This window comes from Coturnix japonica, chromosome 2, assembly GCF_054131305.1.
Source record: "Coturnix japonica strain WE chromosome 2, WE-NBRP24, whole genome shotgun sequence".
NCBI classification, from domain to species: domain Eukaryota; kingdom Metazoa; phylum Chordata; class Aves; order Galliformes; family Phasianidae; genus Coturnix; species Coturnix japonica.
In genome coordinates this window covers 68,960,232-68,986,120 of record NC_140664.1, presented here as the reverse complement: position 1 = coordinate 68,986,120, position 25,889 = coordinate 68,960,232, and the positions used below count along the sequence as shown (strand labels likewise).

The window sequence follows — 25,889 nt, the reverse complement described above, 5'->3', positions numbered from 1 at the left end:
GGGTGAGGACTGGTTTCAGTGTGTGTATAGGAATGCATTTCTGAGTTGCACTGGAATGTTTTCTTTCCTTTATGAAAGAAAGAAATTAGGGATTGAGCAGGGAAGAGAGGAGAGAGTGTGTAGTATTTTGGGGTGCTGTGCTAAAAACCTCTTGCAGCTTAGTCAGATGGTACCTACAGGCAGTGGTAAGGGGCGAGTTATGACTTCTATCTCTCCTGCATGCTGGAGATGAGCATGAAATGTGAATGGCCCTTTTCTGGGCCAAGAGGAGCCCCACTCTACATGCACCCCAATGTTACGTATTTCTCTCAACCCTAACCCTGTCTCTAATCTGAATTGTTCACAGAGCCTAAGATAATGTCCCCCAGTTATGACTGATAAAAGCAGCCCTGTTCAGAAATCTTGCATGGGGCAGCACCAATCCAGCTCCATTTGTCATGAGCCCTTCGAGTTTCTCCTGTCTCCCAGTTTGGTTTTGAATTCTGAGCTAAGGGAATACTTAATAGAACATTTCCTTTTTGCTCATATGGGTGATTACACAATACACTAATCTTGGTACTACTTTTTCTTGGTGGCAGTAGATGGAATCTGCAGCTTTTCCTCTTCCTTTTCTGTTTTGATGGTGGTGACAGGCATCATGGGATGAAATGGGGCACTGAGGTAACTGTCATAGTGCATGTGGGTTATCTTGACCTGGATTCGCATGGTTTTTCTCACTTATATTGTGTTTCTTGATGGTGAGGTGAGATTAAAAAAAAAAACAAAATAACAAAAAAACTATGTTGGATAGGTCTTTGTACAGATATAAGCAAATGCGAATTATTTCTTTGACAGTTCCATGGTTTGCCATTATCATTATAGTATATGAGGACCTTTCAGAAATGCACAAAGTGAGAAGCACTTGGATCCTCGAGCTGGCTTTCTTCCTTCCCTTCCCCCAGATATCTGGGATCAGTGCAACTCAATTTTCTACTTATTTTATAATATTCTTGGAAACAGTATACCTAAATTCTTGGGTCACATCAGCATTGTGAACAGCAATATGATTCTGAGTGGTAAAGAGAATTATGGAAGTTGAATTTAGGAGACCTTCTGGTTGTGGGGGCAAGCATAGCACTATTTGGAGAAGGGAAGAACATCAAGATTGTTTTTAGAAACCTCACGCTCACTTAATCTTTAACTTCCCTTATCTTACATTGGTGGTGCTATAGAGGTGGGGCTCCATATTCTTACTACCCGTTTGTGTGGTGTGTGTGAGCATGCACATAAAATTTTCCTCAAGACAGTGTTACAAAGCGGTTGGAATTAAAAACAGGGAAAAAGGAAAATTTCACCACCCTGCCCGGCCAGCTGTGTGATCATACAGCCAGGTCCATTTTGGCAGTGCATATGTGTTTAAGTGGTCTGACTTATTCTGTTGTGTTGTAATTGATTGGTTTCTCTCCTCTTCCCTCATGTTCTCCCATATGCTGAAAAGATCCTGCTTTATTTGTATGCATATTATTTATATATGCATTTGTCAAATGTGTTTCTGATAGAGTCTTGAAGAGAAAGATTGGGCTTCTCTGACTATTCTAATTTTTGCTTTAAGATAAAAGTATTAAAATATACTTACTGTTGGTTGCCTGGATAGTAGAGCTTATGCAGAGGAGGGGATTTACTCTTCAGTATCTCAGCCATGTATCTTGGTTGAATTATTCAGTTAGTCAGCTGTTTCATGAAACAGTCACATAAAAAATGAAGTTAAATATTCTATCTGGCCATCCTGAATCTTAAATAAAGATAGCGTTATTTTGAATGTGTTAAGAATAGCAGATTTTTTCCTATTTGCAGAGATTATGATAAACCTTAAATTAGATCATTCAGAATTAGATACCTGAAGCCAGGCCGACTTTCAACCCAAGCTAAGTGAATGAAAGATGTACTGCAATTATCTAATGCATTTTCATGAATTCCTCAATTCTCCCTGCCTTTTGAAAGTATGTAAGGAAACGTAATATGGTTGATCTGTATAGTCAGGTTCAGTTGCAGAGAAATGAAGCAAACATTGTGGGATACATTTTGCTGTCAGAATTTAGGGTCAAGCAAAAAAAAATAATCCAGATTTCCTTTGGTTTAAGTGACTCCAAGTTTGAGTGTGAACCTCAAGGTCTGCCTTCTAAACAACTCATGTTTATTCTGGTGCCCATACATTATCATTTTTAATGCTACAGCAATAAAGCATACATTTCAAGTGATTTTTTCAAGTTCTAGCTGGGTCTTCTGGCCTCTTCTTGTTCACACCAGCTGCTGATAGATTTTAAGATGTATGCCTCTGCATGTTTGAAGAAGTTATCATAGACGTTGGTAACAGCTGGGCTTTTAAATGTTTTTGGCAGGCAGCACAAAGTGCATGAGCATTTACAGACCATATTTCCTTCATCTGTCAGTTTTCTAATGACTTCTCTTACTATTTCAGCTTGAGAAGCTAGAGAACTTCCTCTTGGTCCACAGAAATTGTTCCAGTTATTAAGGTCAAGGATCTGAGGAACATTTTTATGATGCTGATTTATCAAATTTCCCTTTCATCTTTTTGTGGCTGTCAGGGGTGTCCAAGCTCACGTGATTTCCCCTAAAGTCTTCTAATTGAAAAGTTTCAATGGATATCTTTCCTTAGTTACTTAAGCTGAGAATGATGCTGTTTTATCCTTTGAAGGCTGGGATTTTAGGTTATGGAACACAGTGGTTTCCTCTCCATTACTGGTTTAATGTGTAGCACATTCCTGAGCTAGGTAATTGAATGCAGCATTTTAAGTTTAGTCACATGTAATCGTATGAGTGTATAAAAGGAAAAAAATTGTGTTCACAGATGCTCTATCTGCTTCAGGTGTAAAAAGGTCTCCAAAGACAAAGCAGTCTAAGCTCTGTGTAGCAGTAACGCTGGATACATTTCCAGAAGATCAGGTGAGCACTGAAGTCTATATACACCATGGCTGTGTAAGAACTGATTGCAAATTCCCAAACCATTTGCATAAACCACAAACTGCCAGTTACCAAGCCAGCAACCTCAGCCGTAACCCCTGCAGTACTCTGAATGTGTGTGTGTGTATATCATGGGATCTTTCTAATACACCTCAGAGGTCATGAAGTGGTACCCATGCTTGTGAGGGTGTTTTTTAGTATGTGCTGCAGAACCTCTCCATATGACCGCATCACAGTTGGCAGTTGTGGCTACGAGTTCTTATTTTAATTAATCGAATTGCATGTCTTAGTTCCATCCTCCTTTATGTTTTTAACATGAAGGCTTGTGATTTCCTTTCTTTTCACTCTCAAGATTTAGTTTGGACAAGGATCGCATTAGCTAAGTCTCAAACTTTTTCCGCATGCAAACACAATGTGGTTTATTTATTTTATTAAAAAGAAAAATCAAAGGTTCACTATCCTTCTATAAAACTGAAGTATATTGCTGATAAAACATCTTTTTTATCCTCTTCAAAATGTTTTGCAGAAGTGACTTTATTTGGCTTTCTCAGCATTGGAAGAGCCTGTAGTGCTATCCATGGGGATAAATCTTGGGATGTCTCTGATCTGCCAAGGCCCTGTGCTTTTAGTTCACTCTGTATGGCTCCCAGTGTTACAGATGTGCACTTTAAAACTTGGTGTTTCAGGCTGGAACACCTGATTTTGTTGGATTTCTTCCAACTTCATAGAAGCAGATGTTGCACACACATGCACATATGTGTGTGCAAATCCACACAGCATGATTTAGAAGAGTTTTTATAGTAATGCTATATAAAAATTAGATACTACTTTAGGAATAAATAAATGGTACCACAGCATATTTTGTACTTGCATGAGCAAAGTGCAAATTCAGAGTTTTCTGTACATAATGTTTGTGATGGATCTTTTATTACTGCAGACTTTGTGAGGCTAAAGTCATAGCAGTACCTTTTGGCTGCTAATCCAACAGCTGGCAACCCACTGCAGATAGAATTTTAAGATGGGCACGTGCTATTGTGTGTGCCCTTCATAGTGGCAAGGGGTGTAAGGAAGGGGCATGCTGTGCTCAGTGTTCTGCATGCATTATGGAGTGATCACTGAGCTCATTTGGTAAATTAAATAAAAACTACTGAAAGCCAGAGATAGTGGAAGCTACAGAGAACAAGAAAACCTATTTCTGGGGGCAGATTTGTGTTCTCTTGACACAGTCTGACTTTTTTTCATAGCAGGAAAGATCGGTAAGCTTTCTTTCTCAGGGCTCTGTTTTAACAGCACATTCCAAGTTGTGTTTCTGTTCAAGAAGGGATTTTTATTTATTTATTTAGTAAGGAAACATCCAGACAAATTTTGGAAGAGTTTGCAGTGCCTGTTTTTTTGTTTGTTTTTTCAACTGAGCATGAAAATACATCAAATATAGAACTATACTGTGTCATAAAAGCATCGTGTTTTGTCACTGCCTTGCAGTCCTTTAACCTTGAATTAAATCAATGTCTTTGACCTGAGTATGTGCAAGAAATAATATGAGTTAATTGTTTTAAAGCACTTACTGTGATAGTTTTACTTTTTCAGCGCATTACATTAAGTTATTAAATGTTCCCATCCTGCTCTTCCTTCCTTCATTTCAGACTGGAGCCACAGAGCAGTGGGGATTTATGCTTCTGGAATTGAAGCATGAATGTGATTGCAGGATTTACATGGAGGATTCTGAAATCCCTCACTTCCTGCTCCAGGAAGGATAGGTGAATGAATATGGGATAATTCATAATTAACTTGGTCCTTACTTCAGAAGATTGTTAGTCAAAACAGGAAGATATAATTCAGATGAATGTATGTGAGAATAGAAGAGACTTCAGATGCTGCAGACACACCCCTTAATTACAAACACCAGTCTTCAGAATTTTCTGTTCCTGTTTAGCGGAAAGAGGGTTCCCATAAAGAGTAGTGTGAAGTTGCTACAAATTACCCCTTCCTCAGCCTTCCAAAACTCTCTCTGATACAGAGCTTTTGTATTTGGTAACTTTTCACCCAAAGTTGGAGAATTCTGAAATGATGTAAGGGGAGTAGTTACGTGCAAGTTGCTTCTGGCATCTGCAGCACAGGCTTGGGTTTCTCTTGCATCTACCCCTTACTTTTTCCCTGCCCACTGAAGAGAGAAATCAGGAGCCAAACCCTTTAAAAGGACTGGTGTGAGTTCACTTCTGGCTCTCTTTCTTTGTTTCTCACTGATGCATAGGTCCATTATGAGAAAATGGCAAGTAAATGATATTGAAATTAAATCATTTCTTTCTTGTTTCTTTCTACCTTGAAATTATTCAGTGCATATAGACTTGAAGTTTTGAGCAGTGAATGAGATTTATGCTTTTTAGTACAATCTGTTCAGCAGGAGTAGATCTAACTTCTGTTACAAAAGTGTAAGGTGGTGGAGATCTTAACTTTTTTTTTGTTTGTTTGTTTGTTTTTTGGGGGGGGGGGAAGGGGGGGAGGGGGTGGGTTTTTATGGGGTTCATACTTTGCCCATGTGGGGTCGATGAGGATTTTGTTTGTAATTCTATATAGGTAATGATGTTGAGCAGTGCCTAGGAGTGTGAACTTTGGATGGGAGATATCACTGCACGCATAACTCTTGAGGCAAGCTGTGACACAACAGTAAATAATTAAGAACTAGTAAAACTGAACAAGCAGATTAGGAGAAGAATCTTTGTATTAATTTGAATGTACTAATACCATTGCTTTGTTTTGTCTATTTAAGCAGGGCTAAAAATAGAAGCTGTGTATACATGGCAACTTGGGATGGCTTCCTAAATGAGTCTTTCCCTTACATGTGTGAGGACAAATAATCCTCCCCCAAAGTGATGGGAGTCCGGACAGGACTTCAGAAGGCTAGCACTGAGATGTTGTCATACTGCTTACAGCCCTGCAATCCAGAGGAAATGGGACAGGAGGAATGGTCCTGATGATGATACTATTGGCTCCAAGATGCTAGGGAGGAAGTGTGAAGCTTTGCTTGAACCACAAATCTGCAACTGATGGAGAGGAAGGGGAAGTGTATAGTGAGGTGGAGCAGATTATGGCAAGGTGTGGGAGCATCTTGGCACATGGAGAAGGAGCAGGGTAGGCATCAGAATAGCAGGGCTGTCAGTAGTATGTTGAAGTGGCTGGAGCTGTGTGAGCAGAGGAAGAAAGCAAATGCAAGCAGTAACTCATATGGCTTCTCCAGAACAAGGAGTGGGATGAAAGGATGCTGTAGGGTGAAGAGAGTGGGAGTATTTCTGTTGAACAACGTGCAACAAATACTTTCTTTCCTCTGTAGATGTTTTTCTGTAGGGCAGTATTTGAGGGTAAGTTTGAGAATCTCCATCCTCTGCAGTTGGTGAGAGAGAAAAAGCGAAGTTAAAGCTGAAAGCCAGGAATAAAACCTTTGTGAACTGGGGAAAAAAACAGGGGTGAAAAGTGTACAGGCAATAATAACAAAAAATATTTTTTGAAGGGGAAATTTGGAAGATAATGGGAAAGCATTGTCACACTGCCCTTAAATGTTTGGTTTGGTAAGAGGGGTCTGGGGTCTGGGTCCATACCTCCCACTGTAAGTGAGGATCAGGTTTATGGCAACCTGAAGAACATGAACATCTTGCAGTCTATGGGGTCCTGATGAGGTGCAACCCAGAGTCCTAGGGGAATTGGCTGAAGTGGTTGCCAAGCCACTGTCTATGTTACTGGAAAAGTTGAGGCAATCAGGTTAAGTCCCTAATGACTGGAAACAAGGCAACATCACACCAATTTTTAAGAAGGGTAAAAAGGATGAACTTTTTAGACCGTTCAGTAGATAAAGAACTGGCTGCAGGATCAAATCCAGAGAGTGATGGTCTGTGGCTCAATGTCTGGATGGAGATCAGTGACAAGTGATGTCCCCTAAGGGTCTGTGCTGGGACCCATACTCTTTACTATCTTCATCATAATGCTGACAGTGGGGTCAAGTGCACTTTCAGTGTGTCTGCTGATGACACCAAGCTGTGGGGTGTGATCAACCCAACAGAGGGATGGGATGCCTTCCAGAGGGACCTATAGAGTCTTGAGAAGTGGGCCCAGGAGAGTTTCATGAGGTTCAACAGATCCAAATGCGTGGTCTTGCACCTCATTAGAGGCAACCTGCTCTACCAATACAAGCTAGGGGATGAAAGGACTGAACACAGCCCTGCCAAGAAAGACCTGGTGGTACTGGGGGATAGCAAGCTGAACATGAGCCAGCAATGTGCCCTCGCAGCCCAGAAAGCCAACCGTATCCTGGGTTGCATCAAAAGATGCGTGACCAGCAGGTCGAGGGAGTTGAACCTGCCCCTCTGCGGTGCGCTGCTGAGGCCTCACCTGGAGTACTGCGTCCACATGTAGAGGGCTCAGTATCAGGGAGATGTGGACCTGTTGGAGAGCATCCAGAGAAGGGCCACAGATGTGATCCACAGGAGAAGGATGCAAGATGACCTGATAGTGGCCTTTCAGTATCTAAAGGGGGGCTCCAAGGAAGAAGGGGACAGACTCTTGAGCAGGGTCTGTGGTGACAGGACAAGGGGAAATGGCTACAAGCTTAAAGAGAGTAGATTTAGGTTAGGTATAAGGAAAAAATATTTTGCAGTGAGGGTACACTGAAACACGTTACTGAGTGTTGGTGGCTAATGTCCCAGTCCCTGGAGGCTTTCAAGGCAAGTTTAAATCAGGTCCTGGGCAACCTGATCTAGCTATGGTTGTCCCTTTTTACTGCAGGGGAGTTAGCCTGGATGACATTCAAAGGTCCCTTCCAACTCTAAGGATTCTTTGATTCTGTGATTCTAAAGCAGGGATCTGTACAGGGAAGACATATAGTGGTAAAACTGATTATCTAGGTTTCTCATTTTTATTCACCGGTATAATGCAAATGGCAGCTCACATTGGAGGGAAGAAACTTCAGCATGGCAAGGAAATGAAAATGCTTACTAGATTTGTTTGCATGCATGAAGAATGCTCTAATGCAAATGTGTGAAAGCAACAGAACTGTTTTGGTAATGCCTTCTGGACCTTCTAAGTTTCAAAGAGAGGCAGCTGAGTTACTATGAGCCCACAGATCCACATCTAAGTGCCTTGTGTTTTAAAATGTGCTCATTTTTCCAATCTTTCATATGTTGATTTGCTTAGGAAAGAACAAAAGCAACAAAAACAACAACAACAACAAAAAACCCCAATGGTTTAAAAACTTGTTTTGAAGTTTGTCATAAACAAGTTCAGTTATACACTGGCCTGTGTATTTACCACCTAAGGTAAGATGAAAATGATTTTACATGTTTTACAGATTTGTGCTTTGCATGAGTGGTGTTTGCTCTGTAATGGGTAAGTGGGCTGTCACCTGGAGAGATGTGGCTTCTGTCAGAAAGCAGAGCAGGCCTCAGGCTGCTGTAATATCTCAAGTTGGCACAGACTTTCAAGAGAACACTAAGCTTGGCGAGGTAGAGAGTGGTTGTAGTCAGTTTTGCCTCATGCCTGTGTTTCCATGGCTGTCAGTGTGTTTGTGAAGGGTGTGTGATATATTAGTTTTATCAGTGGGATACACTGGAGTTGGCAATGCAAATATATGCCAGGAAAGTGCTTTTTACCCTGATCTGTCTTCATAAAGTTTCTATGTTATGTTATATGGGGCTGAGAAGATTTTTGTTTTAGCAGCTGCTTAAGTACGTTGAAAGTATTTTCTTCCAGGCATGGTGATGTGTTTTCCAGGACATCCCATCTTCTTCTGCTTTCAGCTTTTGTCTGGGCTGGTTCTGTGGTGTCTGTTACTCCTGCCTGGTTCCTCATGTACCCAGCAGGGCTGACACCAAAGCAGTGATGCATGTCTGCTGATTTTCACTGCTGGAAGGAAATAGTGGGAATCTCCTTATATACTTGGGAATGTTTCTATTCTTAAACATACTAGCTAAGGAGCTTTACCTCATATGAATTGCTTGGCCTTGTTGCTCTGTGCCTTTTTCTAACCCTGTACTTTCATTAATTTTATTATTTTAAAAGCTCTCAGAATATGAGTAAAGCAGGCATTCCATTGTACCTGTAAAGATGCTGACCTAGCATCAAATGGAGGAGTATGATGAAGTGATAAATGTTTCAAGCCTCTGGCCTTTTATCTCTAGTCTTTCCTTTTCTTTCTTTCCATTTTTTTATTTTCTTATTTTTTATTTTTGGTTTGTTTTTAGATGCTTCTCAAACTTAAGTGATTGAAAAGCTTTCCAGATCTGATAACTGAAAAGATTTCAAGTGAAACTTCTGGCTCCTATCCTGGTATGAGATCATACAATGTGATATTAGCTGAATTTGTACCAGAATTTGAAAAGAAAATGAAAACATGTTACTGTTAGTCTCTCTCAGCTGTTTTTCAGTTCTGCTCTGCAAATGCTTTCTCTCTGGTTAATTTCCATGTACCATTTTAAAACCTTCCAAATACATGCATGTGTGTGTGAATATATTTTCTCTACTAATAATGCACTAAATTTATACTCTTTTCATCTTTTATTCTTGCTTAGCAGGGCTCATTTTTTTAACAGAAGTTTGAAATGCTATGTAGCTCAGAAAACTCCTTTGAGAGGAAGGTTGCCCTGTTTCCATTTCAAAACTAAATCAACATGAAATAAAATAGAACAAGAGTATCTTTTCTTCAGCCTTTGTGTCTGCTTGCTATGATAGGCGTCAGTGAAAGCAATGGTCTTGTACATGTGTAAATACCTAATGAGGGTAAACGTGTGTCAACCGTATGTGTTTTGAGGGTTTCCTGTACAGAAGTAAAATAAGATAAATAATGCCTTCAGTTAGGCCTTTTGATTACAAAGCGGGGCTGAACTTGAAGGTTGCAAAGCCAAGAAATAAGAGGCAAGAAAGTTGTGTAATTAAAGCTACTCATTCACCCTCTTGGTAAATATTCATTTTGATTGTCTTTAATTAGAGGATTGTGTACTGGTTTTATTTCATACAAGGCCTGTATTTCATTCAGCACACAGCATAGCTAATGCATATGAGTGGGTAGGTTGTTGATGTTTTGTTTCTCACTATTTATTGTATGACCTTATTTACTGTGTGTTTGGCAGATGGTGCACTGAGCACAAAACTATTCACTTCCTCATAGAGTTTTTGTTTTTTTTTTTTTAAATGGCTTTAGCACCATAAAGAATTACTTAACTGCATATTTTTCAGGAAATCTTAATTAGAAGTGCAAAAATAGATATGCATGCATATTTAACCAAACTTGGAGCACCAGCTTTAATTTTCAGAGGGAGGACACCCATCACTTTCGCCTCCATGGAAATCTTTAGTGGAGGATCTAGCGGATTGTACTGAATCTACCTGTTTCTTCTGAATTCTGTAGCAGAACACAAGAGTGACATAAAGCCCACACTGGAGCATGAGATACCTCCAGAACTGGAGGCATTTGGTAGAGATACCATAACCAGCTATAGCTTCCCCGTGCCCCACACATTGTTTGCATCTTCCTGTTGTTGGCTGCATGTCAAAACATAGCCTTGCCATATTGGCAGTCCTCGGTTATAGTTCAAAGTAACAATGCTACAGATATTTTGTCCAGAAAGCTTAGAGCATTACCCCAGCATTTCACTCTACTGCCTTATATGCATATTTAAGGCCTGAGGGAAATTAGCAAAGCTTTATACTGTACAATAAACTACAGGAAGAAAACACCCTTCATCTGGTTTCTGTCTTTGAGACTGTAAGCTCTTCAGGACAGTCACCATGCCTTCCCATATGTCGATAAAGCATTTCAAACACTACATTAGTATAAACACCAGCAGATGAGGTCATAATATATCAAACGATATAATTAAATCAGTGCTTTATTCGCTGTCTGTGTCTCATTATGGCTGCCTCCTAGGTCACACTACTGCCTTGAAGATCATGTAAGAACTTGAATGTTATAACAGCCCTCACAGAAACATTTGCTTTGAAGTTGATACTATTCAAAACCAATCTTCAGAAAAATGTATTTTTGTAAAATGTGGTCCTATATTGAGAAAATCTTGTAAACGGGAAATGTTTATTGATTTTTGTCATACATTGCAATGCTCACAGACACTAATCATGTGCTTGTGATGGCTTTTTCTTGATTGATTATAGGTCTGAAAGCTCTTGAGTGAGTAATGTATTAGAATGGTCTCCACTTCTCCAAGGGGAGCACAAGCTTGAAGTGGGGCATGCTGTAAGTCACCTGACTTAAGGCATCAGAGTGAAACTGGCAGATTCAGAGCTTAACTGCTGCATTAACTTTTGTCTTCTACTTTGAAGTCAGCTCATTTTAAATAGGAAAGCATGGTAAGTAGGATCCTCCCTACACTTTCACAGTTCTGGTACCCACACTTTAATTCTCATGTTATATAAGCACCTATATGTGTTTTACAGTAATAGATCCTTGTGTGTGTTTTACAAGAAAGTAGGCTACTGATTTTGTCTGAGCAGAAGAGGTGCTTTGAAGTCTGAAGTCATAACTGTAGATATGCACGTAAGCCTCATGCCTCACCAAGTTTGATGCCTTAGGCGTGTGTTATTGCTTACCTCTGCCATAATTACTGTACACTTGTAGCTACAAGAATACATCCATATAGTTTTCCCACTGTAAACTTTCAGGTGACTTGCTAACCTAGGCCAGTACTCAGAAGTAAGGGTAGGTCCAGTGTTTTAGTAATCACAAATCTGGTGTATGAACTTCAACTTTCAGGCTCTTCAGATCCACTTGAAGCTGGGTTATGTTCGTATTCTATCTTGTTTTTTGACAGCGTGTAAAGCTGTGATGTTGCTTTACGTGTTCTCCCTCAATTTTGCTGGCTAGGGAAAAAAGGCAAAGATATATAGAGTTTATATTCTCTCTGCTGTGTCATAATCTAAGGATGTTGTTTTCTGTTGATGCTTTTTAAAATTAATTTATATTAACTGATGAATTTACTGATGTGATGCACATTCTTCCTCTGTAATATTTATCTATTTGTCTTTAGCATCTTTCTTCATTACCACTAACGAAGGCACTGAAGGATGAGTCGATGCCATTTGTTACAGTCTGCTGTTTGCAAAATATGGTACCAAAAGCAGAAAAGAGTGAGCAAGGAAGCTCCTTTGGACAAGCGGGTTCTTGATATGAAACATGAAAGAAAGCAGAGTTGTGTGACTTACTCAAACGCCATGCTGTGGTCTAAGTCAGCTGTAAGCACTTGGAGCATCTGCTCTCCAGACCATGAGGAATGGCTGGCTGTGTCCTGATGGAAGTCGGAGTTGGTATTTCCTGTTGGAAGCTCCCTGCTGGGAAGAGCAGCCCTCTTGGGAGGGCAGGAAGGCTACTTGCCTCTGGGCTAGAGCAGGAAATCACCTGGCTTCTGCCCAGCCTTTGGAACAGGAGCAAGGAGAGAAGTCTGATGGGTGCCTTTTTTGGTTCTAGGTGCTTGGGAGGAGCTCCTATGCTCCCTGGAGCCCTACCGTCCCCAGCCTTTTCTGGGTTTTCTCTGTGATAAAACCATCTCACCAGGAGTAGAACAAAAGATCTTTGAGAGAGCAGAAGTATAAAATGCTCATCCCTAAAACTGTGAATGTCCTGGAAAAATGCCTCAGATTTTATCATATTTTGCTAGTGACTTAATTGTTGACTGGCTAGCCACTCAGTAAGCCTCCTAATAAAAAGAACAGACACTTCTGTTGGCTTTACACGCTTTTATGTCCCTGTTCACATTCTGTTATTGCATTGTGATTCTGTTTTAAAATAACCAGTTGGAAAAAACAAATGTGGTAAACTTCAATTTAAAGGTGTTAGTGAAAGCTGGCTCTCACTGATAAAAGGGTCAGCCAGGCTTCGCCAGTTCTTTATTATAATCCACTACCCACTGTGATTTATCCTCTCTGAATATTGCTCTCCTGTTATACTTGCTATCATCTATGTGTGGATGATAGCTTAATACTTGCAAATGACCTAAATATGATGAACAACAAGCCAGAAAATGTCTAAAAGCGTATCTCTATGAGAAGACCAGAGCAATACTGGCAAACTTGTTTTTCTTAGGACAAGTGCGAACAAGTGTTGGATGTAAGGGAAAAAAATGTGGATTTTTTTTTTCCTCCCTTGCTGCAGGGGCACAATTCTCCTTTTTGTTTGCAGCCATCTAGGCAAGCTTAGGTGTGCTAAGCGGTAGGGCCTAATTTGCTCATGCACCGCGTGCTGCGCTGCATACAAAGCAACACAGAGCTTCCAGCTGGGAGCCAGCAAGCTGAGGTCTGTCTGTACCTGCCTGCATAGAGATCCTTAAAAGAAAGCAGATGCACCCATTTTCTCTTTATTACTGCTTTGCACCAGAGGCAAATGCTCTAATTAAAATTTGCAGTTAGCAGCAGTTTGATATTCCTGCTGTACATTTTGGTCATGTTAAGACTTCTTCACTGTGGTGGAGGCACACAGCAGAGCCATGAAGGAGCTGAATGGCACAAACTCGGGTGCTTGGCATAACTATGTGGCAGCCTGACCTCCATAGGTGCTGCTGAGACATGACGTATGACTCCTGGTGCAGGGAAAATAGCTGAAGAGCTTAAGAGAAAATGTGACTAACACTGTTTTGTGGAGAAGTAAAGATCTGGCTTGTCTTGCAGTGGGTGCGAGTCACATCCTGCTCTCTACTAGGAAAAGGTGCTTGGCCAAGCAAAAAACAGCTCTGCTGCTACCTGCTCCCCAGTGTGTTTTGCATTAGACTGATCTGCTGGAAAAAGCTGTAAATGTGTGTGATTTGGATGGAAAAGTAAATGTTTTAATGAAGACACTAGAGGATGGTATTGTATGGATCTCACTGGTAGAGAAAAAGAAACTTGAAATCATTTTTACCTTCTCTGTCTTTGAGTTCATTTGCTTTGGCTATCCTGTTAGCTACTAATAAGCCAGGCCATACCGTAGTATCTTCTAATTGCTTTTTTTTTTTTTCCTGAGCTGCAAGGCTGAAAACATCTTCCCCATGAGTGTTTGTTTGCTGTCCTGTCCTGGGTAGTTTCCACCACTGTCTTTAGGCCAAGGAAGAACACTACATTCATCATGTTTCTGGAACTGTTGGATTCGATTGTATAGGAAATACATCCTGGTGTGTCTAACTTTCCATATATATTAGACTGTTCTTTCTTGTGACAAGGCTGGTGGGCAAGTCTGAAAATGGCCTCTCCACTGGACACGGCACTGCAGCCTTTGTGTGGGTAGGAGAAACAGAGTGGGATCCCTGCTGAGCCACTGCTTCCCCTTGCACTGCACTTGACCTGAAATGAGCAACTGATATGACATCATCGTGGGTGTTGCCAGTATTTTCTTCTTTAAGTATTAAATTTGAGGAAAAAATAATAAATATTTTCTTTCTAAAAGGAAAGAGAAAGCCCAAGAGGATCTTGGCTGGCTTTGCATGCCCTATAGGTACGTTTCATTGTTTTTGATGAGCGAAGTACTGTCCTCCTGTTTACCTCTCTCAAAGGAAGTGTCTGTTGACACAGTCTGTGTTTCAATTATCTTTATTATACAATGCTCTGTGAAGCCTTCAGGGCAAGCCAACCCAACCATAAAGGCAGCTTCTTAGTCACAAAGAGAGAAGACTCTAGCCAGACACCCACAGCTTGCATTGTTTTATGCACTAAGATCGCTGCACTGATATCGTGGGACCTTGCAGCAGCCCATACTGCTTTTGCTGGATGGAGATTGGCATACAGAGTTGCTTGTTCTCCCTTCTCCTGGCTCGATTTTCTCTCCCTCCTTCTATCCCACATGATTTCTGCACTTCTTTGTGAAGAATTTTGCATGTCAGGGCTGAACCACTGCGGGCAAGAATGCAATGAATGATTTGAGCGCAGCCATGGCAGTTTAAGGCATTATTCTGTGCTCTTGTCAGTCCTGTGAAGATAGAGAGCTAGCCTTAGTTTGCATCAATGTGATGTTTTCTTTTACTGCTTAACATTAAGTTATGGATAAATGTAAAGAAAAGAAAAAACAAAAAAATCAGACAGTCAGCAGAGTACTGTGGTCTTTGTTTCCTGAGCACTGAGAGTGCTTAGAGCCTGACCAGCGTTGGTGCCTCCTTGAGTCATGTTCTGTCCATTTGTGTGGCTTCCTGAAAGCTCTGAGGTGCTTCGTTCCCTCACCTATCAGAGCAGGAACAGCTTTAAACTGTCTTGAGATAGTCAGAACACTGCCTTGCTGAAGTGGTCCACAGTCCCAACACAGAGCTTAGCTTTAGCCTTAGCTGCTTGCACCCTAAGATAGTTACATTCTCAGTTAAAAGCCTGGGAAGAGTAGAGGTGGTGAAGAAACATGGTACATGTGACCCAGTTGTCAAGTGCAAGGCGCTTCTTGTGGGGTGTGGGGAGCTGCCTAGCAGCTAATTATTTTAGTTGATGTTTGAATACTTTGCAGGTTCATGCATTAATGATGAAAGCAGCTTATGCCTTCATGCAGCCAAAGATTTTAAGGGCCAAAGTCGCTACGAATATAAAGAGTATTGCAAATTATATGTTAGATCCCGATTGTTCCCCTGCAGGCTATAAATAACTTCTATTTTATGTCACTGGGGGTTATTTTTCTCCTGTGGGAGAGTCCGTAGTCTGTGGTATAGTTGACCAGGAAATGGTCGTTAGTGATAAAGCAGTGTAATTTGTGTTGATTTATTATTCATTGGCTGTACAGAATAAGTGCAGTGTACCCAGTAAGAGGAACTGTCATCAAATTCTTTTGTCACTTAAACAAATGTCCCTGCTGAGTTTAACTGAGATATGCTATTGTAACAGAGTGGAGTTTATCACACACCTTCCAGCTATGAAATCTTCAGTAAATGCTGACTCCATGTTGAATTTTGCTCTGTGTAAAAAAGGATTGATGTTAATTTAGGAAGTAGATGCATATGAAGAAAAATAATGTATGTCTCATTGAGTTTGTCCAGATTTCTTGCCATCTAATAAAATGTGCATCTTTGTTGAGAACTGCTAGTGCTTATGTCTACTATCCCACATATAAAAGAACAGATCTCCCTTGGCTACAGAGAGATGAGTTTGTGTTTGGTGTGAAAAAATTTAGTTGAAAGGTCATCCTCACAAGGTCTTCTTCTGAAAGGCTCTATGAGATATGTTACAACAGGCATAAGCATCGTATTATCAACCTACTTTGGTGTTGTAGCTCACGGAAGAAAATGATTTGATAAAGACTGCTTGCGGGGTTGCTGTCTGTCTCCCTCTTGCACCAAGTTGCTGGTCACTGTGTTGTACTGACTGCTCTCTAGTTCTAGGGTGGTTTTGTTTACCAGAAGACCAGTGGTGGCACAGGAGAGAAAGCAATGCTGAAGTAAATCCTCAGAGGCTTTCTAGTGATTCATTTTTCTTTGTGCACTGGCTAAGCATTAGGCTCCCTCAAGGAGTCCTGGCTGTGATCTGATGCTGAATAAATGCTGTATGTCCTGCCTTGGGCTGTTATTGCTCACAGTCTGTGATGAATTTGTGGAAAGGAGTATTATAGCTATAAATTGCTCTTTTGTGGACTGGTTTATCTGGCAAAATCTGAATAAAATAATAGACTTAAAACTTCAGTCTTCTCCAAAAGGAACATGTCCTATCAATTTAAAGCTGAACTGCTTTGCAGCATATTCTTTCACATTTTTGTTAAAGGTTAACAAAATTGTTTGGACAGCTCTGGTGGCTGTTCATCAGTCTGTTGTAACCAGTTGATTAATGTGACTGATTTCTGCAGCAAGTTTCTCTAATCACTTCTTATTTACAAATCACAGGATGGTTTTGTTTAAAGCAGCTACGCTGAGTTTTCATCCATCTTAAAAGTTCATTCCTTGAGTGAAGTAAGTTTAGGAAACACAAATGTAATGAACCTCTGTGACACAGAGTACACCATAAAAGAAAAGGTCATATGCAGAGTCTCTGGTCACGTTAATCACTCTTGTCATCTCCTATAACCAAAGTAAGAGAATAAATTTGTCTTGAAGTAAAGAGAGAGGGTATCAGTATGAATGTAGGCAAATAAGAGATAAACCACTATTCTGAAGCCTGCAAGGAAACGTGATTGGAAGCCAGGAGACCATGGATTTCCACTATCCAAAGCAATTGACTGACAACTAAACTGATAATTTGAAATAACTTACAGGGTTGTTTTTCTTTTTTAACTTTTTAATTTTTATAGTATTTGGAACTTACCTAGGCCTCATAGGCTTACTTGACTGGGAAATATAGGGAGTTCCCCCTTTATAATTAAAGTAAAATGATGTAATCCTTTTTCAAAAGGAGTTAAGCAATGAGCTGTTGTCCTTGCTGTGTTATATCATGCTTCTTTACAAAGTGCAAGTGCTGAATCCTTCTCTGTGTTTTTTTGTTTTTTGTTTTTCTTTTTTTTTTTCTGTTGGTAAACATTCTGTTAGCACACAAACTGTTTCAAATTGTAAATATAAGAAATATGCCCCAGCTCTTTCTTAGTTACTTTCAGCATGCCATGAATGTTTTTTCTTGCTGTAAGGAACTCAATTTGACAGATGTACACAGGTATTGGGATGGAGTATGGGTTAAGTTTATACAGTTTATAGTTGTTATTGCTGTAGAATTGCAGCATGACAGAAGGTGAGTCTCTGAGATTTTAAGTGGTCAGTTGGTCTATTATGTAAGATGTTAGGAGACGTTATGCAGTGTGGAGGAAATGGCATGGGACTACTGGTCACCCATCTGATGGTGAACACTGAGGAGCCCATAGAAGTGCATCCTTCACAAAACACCAAGCATCTGGAGAACAACGAGAGGTACAAACATGGCCACTGATCTGAGGTTGGTTCTCTAAGTAAAAGGTGGTTCTTAAGCAAAAGTCAACTTTGTTTTAAAATGATTTCATAGGCTACTTCTATTCTACCTGTAGTCTGTATAATTTTTGTTGACAGTCATTGCTCTCCATCACCTTGGGCCCACCTCCCTCTCTTATCCGTTACATTTTTAAGCAGCATGTCTGTGCGTCTTGTGCTTTTCCTCTTTCTTTGAAGAAATCCATCAGGATATGCAGATCTCTTCCTAGTTCCTCTTTGCCATGATTTTATCATTATATATGCTTCCCATAACATTGGAGGGAAGTTTGAGCTTTGTTTCTACTGCATTCAGTGATCCATTCAAGGAAATACCTTCAGGGATCTATTCAAGGAAAGACTACCTCTTAATGAATAGGCTAAATCTCTGTGTGGGGTATTAGTCTTTGATACTGAGTCTTTTACATCAGCTGAATATGCTGAGAAATTATAGGAAAAGATCTGTAGCTGCTCATTCTGATTGTAGAGGAAGCAAATCTTCAGTATCTAGGCATTCTTCTATTATATAGTTGTTTGTAATCTGTAAAACTGCTCACTTGAAAACTGAATCATTTTTCAGAATTCTTTCAACATCTGTTGTTCAGCTTTGGGCTGAATGATCTATGCTTGATCGTGTCAGCTACCTGCAACTGGAGTAGTTCTGTGTTGTCACACTGCTTGGAGGTGTGGTTTCTTGAGGATCATTGTATCAATTTACGAAGGTTCAAAGAATATAAAACTCAAAAATGTTAAAAAAAAGGGGGATGTAAAAATACCTTTGTATGCAGTGCCATATTAGGAAATTATTTGATGTTCATTTAAGAGTTTTCTGGTTGAACAGAGAAGGGAGGATGAATTTTTCAGTTGCACCTTTTGTGCCCGATATAAGGCAGTGCTATTTTTCAGACACTCAAAGGAGGAATGCTGTCAGACTGGTTTCAGTGAAGTACTGAGTGAGAGATTTAAGCTGCTGAGATTAGAAAAATGGGGTTAAAAGGGAGCAGGTGGATGTGGTATTCTGACCAAGGGAAGGAAATGCCACAGGTGATCTCGAATCTTCTGTTGTGTAAATGTTGAAATCCCATTGATGGCATTAGTGTAAGGGAGAGAAGCAAGTTTTGAAGGGAGTGTGTTATGTTATGAGACCACGATAACTTATGTTGGTGACAAGGTATAAAAGTTGAAAAATTGTGGACAAAATAAAGCATGTGTGGAGTAGAAAGGAGATGGCTTAGAAGAAGAGACTTTTGATGATGTGCTCTCATGAACTCTTGATCTGATACCAGGCTGCTGGCCAGAGTGGCTGTAGCTCCTGCTTCTCCCTTACCACACATTCCTGCCACCACCTTCATGTCAGATTACCATGGGCTGCTTTGGCAGTCATAAAATTGTGTCTGTACCAACTATGCAGAGTGAGTAGCACTGAAATCATGAACTACAGGGATCATCCAAACATGTTGAACTGAGAAGCATGTGTCACAGCTTTCAGAAGCACCCACTGATACTGCGGGGCCACAAAGAACAATGACAGGAAAAATAATGACTGATTTGAAAGCTCAGTGAGGATGAGACATCAGAGCAAGGATGATGGTAAGTATGGTCTTGTGGACGGTGGAAAGGAAAACAGAATGAGAAGACAGGGGTAAGAGACTGAATTTAGTTGAAACGGAAATGTACAGCTGAAGGTGAATGGAAGAGATTAAAGAATTACAGATGAATAAAGGTAAACAGTCCATAGGCTTTGCAGGGAGACATATTAGCACGGGGTTCTTTTTGCAGGAATTAGTGAAGAGCAATGAGAGAATTCTGTTGCAAAAATAGGTGCCTTCATGCTTAATGGAAAAGAAGTCAGCCAAATCAGCTTGTTCTAAAGTTAGTTCAAAGTTATTTGAAGCAGCAGCTTGCTACTGCTTTCCCTTCCCTCTTTGTATGTATGGCAGGCAGCAGGGCACAGTGCCGACATGTGCTGGTGTTATGGTGTCTGCTGCTGATGAAGAGCAAGCTCTGAGAGTGACGCATCCAGGATTCTTGGGCAATGCACCCTAATTGTCTGGCTCTGGTCCAGCTGCCGATTGACCCAATAAACTCTAATGAATCTGGATTCCTGCAGTCTGATTTGCTTCCTCTCTACACGATGTGCCTTTCTCAGCCCATGAGGAGATGAAACCTGAGTGCTGGCTTTGACAAAGAGAGTGAGAGAGGAGGGAAGGAGGGGAAGAAAAGGCAGATAACAGCCGAATGCAATCAGTGTTTTATTACCATTCTCAGGAAGTGGGAATGGCCTTTAGGAAAAAAAAAAAAAAAAAAAAAAAAAAGAAAAGAAAAGAAAAAGAAAAAAAGAAAAAGAAATGAAAAGAAAAGAAAAAAAGAAAGAGTAGTAGGATGGAGCAAGGAAAGTTAATTATGGTGAGGTTATTTGACAGGAAATTACAAAATACAAACAGACAGAAGAAACACATTTTAAAACAGGGTAGGAAATCTCAAGTTACTTCACTGTGTATATTCAAAACCCCCCAAAGCAAAGGCTGAAAATAACAGTTTAAACAAAAGCTATCTTATCTGATACCGGCATTTCAAGCACAAAAGGAAATTTATATATTGGGTTGACAGTCTTAAAATAAACTGATTGTCTTGATAACTCTGTGGATTTAATTGTGGGAAAAAATTGGGTTCATTTGTATGACCTGCAGATGCAGTAAATTCCCGTGTAAATTCATTGCTTTTCTTTCTTTGAGCATTTCTTTTCTTTTAAGTAATGTTTATCAGTGTTTTCCAGAAATTGTATAGGTATATTTATGCATGTAGGACAAGACTGATAAATATGTGCATATTTTAAAGACTTCTATGCAGGCCAGATACAATTCATTTCCTATGGCTACTGTATGGAAGCATATTAATGGTACTTAAGCAAGTTAACCAGATTCAGAAGGATTTGGGCAGTAGTTTGCCACTTTAGGGTAGAATTTCCAATACAGATGATCAGAATTATTATTTGATTCATATCATTTTAACATGCTGATTTCTCATTTTGTTCTTGTATTAACTGCTTAATTTCCAGTATCTTCCTAACCATTTTTCTTTGAAACTTATTTCTGAGATACTGAATTATCATTGCATCTGTATAGATATCTGTGGCCTTGTATAGAGATAGCTTATATATTATAGGAACTATACAATTTGATTTGCTTGGAGGGAGGGAGCAAGGCAAATAGAAGACATAACTCAGCTGTGTGGATGATATATTAGGTTATTTCCAAGATCAGAGTTAGAATTCAGTGGCACAAACATCTTGCTTGCTTTTGACTCAAATAGTAACAAAGGCAAGTATGAGGTACTGAATGGTTTACATATACACCTGCTTGGCTGCTATGACTTTACACTTTGTCTGCGCTCCTCTCCTCTTCCTGCTCATCAGGCTGCATATCTAACTACTGTAATATACCAGGCACATCTCTGATTTGCTATATCCTCATATCTTCTCTGTCCTGGAAGAAATGTATGATAGTTATTTTCTTTTTCTTTTCTTTTCTTTTTTTTTTTTTTTTCTTTTCTTTTTTTTACCAATTAATTTGTGTGCAATGCTTGTGACTTGCTAACACTGTTAAACCTTCATAATCTGTGAGTACAGCAGGGTCTAGCAGGAGTGTGCTTGCTTACTGGAATTTAGGGGTAGGCAGTAATTGTTGTCTGAGATGTAGCCTGATATCCTTCATGGCACCACAGTCAGAGCTTTCCCATTGTAGGTAACCCAGCTGTATCTGGAGGTCTCTTGGTGACCAGAGTAAGTACAATTGTCGGGCCTCATGAGGTGTTTCTCATGGTTCAGAGAACACAACTTCGGTGCACTATAAAGTTGACTTTGCATCAACTTGCATTGATAAACATTGAATAAAAGGCCTGATTTTAAAGTACTGTCCTGTTGTGGCAAAATCCTGCTAGAAGCCCAGTGAAGCTGTCAAGATCTGATGAGTCTGTAAAGATTTCTGCACTGTTTAACAAAGAAATATCATGGACCATGTGGATTGGTTTGCAGTGTATTCTGAACTTGTGATTGTTGGCTTTTGCATCTGAAACAAATAGAACTGATGTGTGCAGGAAAGAAACTGATTTTTTATTGTTTTTTTCCTGGTTTCATTTATGACTTATTTAAATTACCTACAGTTCATAACTCAGATGGGGGAGTTCATGAGGGAAAATTGTGGGAGGAATGTAACTTCCCTCTTAACAAGGGAGAATGTTGATTTCAATATGAAATAATAGTCTAAAAGTGAGTAATTTTCTTTTAAAAGCCAGAATGAAAAAGAAACCAAAAACAAGTAATATAGGTAATGGAGTTTAAATGTCTTTCCAAAAATTGCATGTTGTGAAGCTATGAAAAAAACTTGGAATAGTTTTTTGAATGATTCTTTTTGTTGCTGCTGAAACCATCCACAGTTAGTCCCTGGTTCACTTGTGAAAGGGAGGTAGATATCATATGTTTGCAAAAGGAGATCAATGAAATGTAGTGCTCTTTAGTCAACTTTCCAGAATGCTGATGTAATATTGGGAACTTGTGTCTTTTCCCATCTGTGATAATTACAAATGGTTTTACTTGTATAACTGATTAATAAATAAATAAATAAATAAATTTAAAAAAATTACTTAGGATTACATAGTAGCTTTTAAAATTTATCATCTCTAAAGAGCCCTGCGATCATTTAAGAAATAGGTGGCTGTTTCTATGAGCTATCTTTTATAACCTGATTTCCTTTTTCTTTTTAACACAGAGGTAGCTACATGTGAATTAGATTTAAGGTATTGTCTTCATTACTGATAATCATAAGTATTTTGATTCTGTCATGCAGTTATTTTATAGCTATTGTTCTATTTCTGCTGAAAACTGAAGATTAAGCTGTGGAGATGCAAAGTTACAGCCTTGTAACAATCCCTAACACAAGTCAATGGTGGAACAAGGTAGCAAACATGTCGTTTACTGAGTGTTCATTAGTGCTACTTGTAACTTCTTAGCTAAAATGAAGGGAAATAGGCAAAGTTAGGGCATGACATTCTGGAAATCTTCTCTGATAATAGGTTTTATTGTTTTCAACTTCATGGTGATTTAATAGATGGATTCATTTTCCTTTCTTCTTTTTCCTTTTTTCTTTTTGAGAAAAAAAAAGGGTTTTTTTAACATTAAATTTAGAAAAATGGGCAGAATACTTGGGGAGGAATTGTTCTTGCTAGTTTTGAAAGATGTATGCATGAAATTCATTGTGACTGATGTGAGTAAAATGTTCATTCAAGAAGGCCTGAGTGAGCCTGGCCTCTGTTACACCAGTGGGCTTAGCAAGTTTGTACCATCAGCAGAGCTTTCCTAGTAAGAGGAGTGGGAGCCAGTGAGTGTAGGGGCTGACTTTGGGATAAGTGCAAATAGATAAGAAGCAGGGAAAGACCAATATCCTCTGATGATTGTCTTCCTTCATATGCTGAGCAGCACAGAAATGCACTGCTGCAAGGCTGAAAGAACTGTGGGTTGGGTTTTGTGATTTTTAGCTCTGTGGCAATGGTCAGAGCTGTCAAACATGGCTCGTTTATTTAACCCTTCACTCTGTGTCTTTGAAACTCCACTCTGGGTGAAGTTAGAAGTAATTAACCAGTAACCAGATGCAAACCACATTCATGTCCAAACCATATGCTATCCTTGTAGTTTTTCTGTGTTTCTTTCCTTTGAAAACAATGAGGCCTGACCGTATATTTTATAAGTATATGGTTTCAGTTTTGCATCTAATTTTATGGTTTCCAAATATAGATAGCAATACAGTTTGTTCCAAGGTGTTTTGAATAGAGTTAGTGGCACATTTCCAGCTTCTTTCCAACCAGTCATTAAATATATATATATATATGCATATGTAAGGAGTGTTCTACAGAAGCACTCCATACAGCTTCAGTCTGGGATCAGAGTCTCTAGAGATTGGGTGGTACCTGTGATATTTATTTCTGGAGAAGAATTCCTTAGAACCTTGTTTCATTGAAAAGAAAGTTAATTCTTTAAATTTTAGAAAATTATTTATAGTAGAATACAATTTCATACTGAAGCTTCAGGAGACAAAAGATTTAATAATATAATAAAATGAATACATGTATAGAGGAAAAAAACAAAATGAAAAAAAAAACCACAAAAAACCATGATTTTCGGACCAATTTTACTCTTGTTTTGTTAATCAAGTTTGAATGTTAGTTGCTTAGCAGCGCTTGTGCATGTTCACAGTAACAGTTGTTCTTATTTGCAGAGCACTGCACTGTATGGCATTGGTCCTGCAGTATGGGATAGAACAGGGAGTTGTTTTTCTGCCCTGTGTGAAAATGACAACTCACTGTACTTAGAATTTTACTTTTTCTGCAAAGCAGAAAGAAGTCTCCCTTTTAATTCTCTTTTGCCCTTCTTCCATGTGAAAACTCTGCAGTTTGGCCTTCAGGAAAATAGGCTGCAGTACTGGACTTTGCAGCCATTTTAGTAGCGTGTGGTGCTCCTAAACCCACCCTGAAGGAGCCATTAGTGATCTGTTAGCAGCTGGAAGGGGAATACTGATGTTTCCTCAGCTCTCCAAATCTAATAGCCACGGGGCCTAACCTTACACTCCATAGTGAAGTTCAATTTCAGATATATTGTATTCAAAATTAGCAACAAATAAAGACATGCAATATTAAGAGTTTTAAAATATAGTTTATTAAAAATCTTGAAATATGGTCTTTTCAACTGCATACAACATTTCATTTAGTAGCCTAGTGACAAAATTGCTTTCTTATGGAGCTCAAGATTGTAAAGGTGTTTCCCCTTCACACAAGTTCTGCACTGGGCCTATAAGTTTCACAGTGGCCAGTGCTTCAAACCCAGCGGTATTAAATCCAGTGGCTGTTAGAAAATGGAGCATCCAAATCAAGAAAATTATAACAAATAAAAGTCAGAGGACTATTTTTGTGACTGTTAGAAGAAGGCTCTTGAGACCGTCTGGAGTGTTTGTCTCATAGCTGAGTACCAGCAGATGGATGGATGGCATGACCTAAATCAGGGTCTGGCAGAAGATGTTTTTCCCGTGTGTAGGCAGAAGACATGGTAAGGAATTGAGAAGGATGACACATAACTAGTCTGCTATCTGGTGCACTTGCACCTTGTGGATAGGGGATGAGGAAGGAAGACTGCCACACTGCTGCTGTTACTGATTAATTCTATTTGACAGATCAATGAATGTGGGGAGCCCTGTGAAGATGAAAAGAGCATCTGGGTTTGCAAGGAATACAGGAGGATTACTGAATTTGGAGGAGGCTTTCCAGACTTTCTGGAAAGCAATGAGGAAAAACTGGTGCTAAGGAATAAAATACCACATAAGTCTGAGTGTGAGACCAACCTGTATTTCCTTGCTCTATCAATTGAGAATGGGTTGCAGCTACAGAGTCTGAATTTTGATGGCACTGCAAAATGGATCTCCCAATAACATGTTCACAGCCTGTAAGAGTCCTCTTGCAGAACTGGGAACATATTCTGGGTTGCTTCCAAGAAATAGATCAGTGTTGGACTATAAGGAGCAGCCTGTTTGGTTACAGCTGCCGAACATAACATATGTGCTGACCTGCATATGGTAAAGCTATATTCATTTGTGTTTCTCATGGAAATACTGTGAATATTGGAATTGAAGCAGAAAACCTTCTGGTTTCATAGTAGAGTAATTCTGAAAGGATTTTTTCCACCAAGGCAGTTCTGCCTTCATGACTGCTCCTTAGGAAAGTTTAACACAGTTTGGAACTGTTTTTGCTTGTAGTCAAGAAAGCTAAATCCTGTCTTAAGACAGCCATTTATCAGTAGACTGAGTTAGATGCCAGACAGGCAGTATGCACAGTTTTAACAGTATTTAGACACTGAGAAATGGTCAAATTGTGGAAGAAGTTGACATAATAGAAACTGTGTAAAAAGGCAGTTTCATCATGTAGGCAATTTAGATTTGTTTGTAATCAGGTTAGATGCATTTGGGTGAATTACATCTAACAGGGAAAGATTAAATGTGGTTATTGCTGAAATTTACCCAGTTTCAAGTCTTTTTAATC

At 39.5% G+C, this 25,889-nt stretch overlaps 1 long non-coding RNA gene across 10 annotated transcripts in view; it reads left to right on the top strand.

Annotated features, from left to right (window-relative positions):
- LOC107309733 (uncharacterized) overlaps positions 1-25,889 on the top strand; it is a 237,197-nt gene that overhangs the window by 121,695 nt on the left and 89,613 nt on the right. For 3 of the 10 annotated variants that reach the window (XR_004306132.2, XR_014943536.1, XR_014943533.1), the window contains exons 4-5: positions 9,189-9,273; positions 11,113-11,307. The exons of 6 other annotated variants lie outside the window; for them this stretch is intronic. This is a non-coding gene — a long non-coding RNA (uncharacterized LOC107309733). Of the gene's footprint in view, positions 1-9,188; positions 9,274-11,112; positions 11,308-11,984; positions 15,970-25,889 lie in introns of those variants that run through there. One more of the 10 variants, XR_014943532.1, reaches the window with a different exon arrangement.